Consider the following 1,862-nt stretch of genomic DNA (forward strand, 5'->3'; position numbering starts at 1 on the left):
CTTTATACATATCATCTTTCCCAAAACATTGTTGTGCCGGTAATTCTTGTTGCACCAACCTAGCCGAGAGCTCATATACGGCGCTGTTAACACCGATTCTCCACCTGGCGTAACGCACTCTCTCGCCTGGGCCTGGCCCAACAAGGTAACAGAAACAGGTTGCTCGGTCATAGGTCTCCTTCGGTCACTCGCTCGATAACCAGTCAACGATTAACTTTTAAGAAAAACAAACCTAGAAAAATTCGTTAAAAACACAAAATTTAATCAAAATCATGGACTTGGAAAATTTTCCTAAATTTTAAGAAAGTTCAAAAAAATTGAACAAAATCAGTATTTTGAAAAGAAATGCGGATTTGAATCCCTTTGAAAAACAAAGTTTGTGAATTTGAGAAAAGTTTGCATATTTTGAAAAACAAATGTGGATTAAAAATTAGTTCATGGTTTCCGTAAAGGCTCATGAATTTAAAGAAATTTCACACATTTTAAAAATGTTCATAAATTTTTCAAAGGGTTCACAAATTATAATAAAAAATTAAGAATTTAAAAAATTTAACAAAAAATAAAAAAACTGAGCAAAACTAGGTCCAGAAAACTCAGAAATAAGAAGAAGAAAACCACGCTAGAAGCTTCCCAAAAACCTGGTTGGGAAGCTTCACATAACTTTTTTTGAGGGGTGGAATGGGAAGCTTCCCATAACTGGGAGAGCTCCCCGCAAAGATGTGCCATATGGGTTGGCGCAATATAATCGAAGGGGTGTGTGCCCTCCACAGATATAACTAGAAGTGGCGCTATAAACCTTGAGTAGGAAGCAACAACCTAGCCTAGTTAGGAGAGCTCCTTGTCGCAACCCACGTGCGTCGGATACATGTGGCTTCGCTGAAGCCAGAACAATTGGGGTTTCCAATCTGCCCCATGATTAGTTTTTTTATAAGTTTTCCTTCATTTTTTTACAAAAAAGGTTGTTGTTTTTAGTAGCTAGATATTTACATACCTACTAACAAAATAAAAAAAGAAATTTGTTCAGTATTTTTCATATATAAAGAAATCACTGAAAAAAAACTAGCACCCATATTAAAAATATTCTGTGTCTATAAACAAAAATGTGCTTCATATAATTAAAAAGATCATTATATATGAAGAATATTAAATTTATATAAAAAAATGTTCATTGTATATCAAAAAATGTTCAGTGAGTATTTTTAAAAATGTTCAACATATATTAAAAAATTCAGCATGCATTTGAATAAAAAATTCACTTACGGTGTAACCATAAAATAAAGAAAACCTAAAATAATAAAACAGAAATACAAATATGTAAAAATAAAAGGAAAATAGGAAAAGCAAAGAAAAAAACCAAGACAGAAAACTAAAACTAAAAACACATACACAAAAAAGCGAAACGAACAAACGAAGCCAGAACACAATGCGTGACCATCGAATGGACCGGCCCATGCTGGTGTTCGTGTCAGCAAAGCCACGCCTATATGACGCACGCGGGCGTCATATAGGATTGGCCCGTAGCTAGTTTTTTGCTCTTTGAGATGGCCCCTAGCTAGTTTTTTTTTTCATTTGACAATAATACAACTTTATTTCCCAAATAATAGATAGGTCATTTGCAAGCATATGAGAAATAGAGTCAAGAGGGTTGATATCCCAAAGTGAAGAAGCTCTAGAACTAAAGCAAAGCGTTGCTAAATAATCTGCTATCTCATCTGCTTCACGGAAGCAACGATCGTACGAAACTTTCCCAGACTCATTAGCAAGGTTATGGCATTCCCTTACCATCACAACTTCAAGGGCGAAGTAGTCCTCATGCTGGTTCAAGGTCTGTACCGCAAATGTATTATCTGATTCAACAATCA

Source organism: Triticum dicoccoides, chromosome 5B (assembly GCF_002162155.2).
Source record: "Triticum dicoccoides isolate Atlit2015 ecotype Zavitan chromosome 5B, WEW_v2.0, whole genome shotgun sequence".
In the NCBI taxonomy this organism is placed as follows: domain Eukaryota; kingdom Viridiplantae; phylum Streptophyta; class Magnoliopsida; order Poales; family Poaceae; genus Triticum; species Triticum dicoccoides.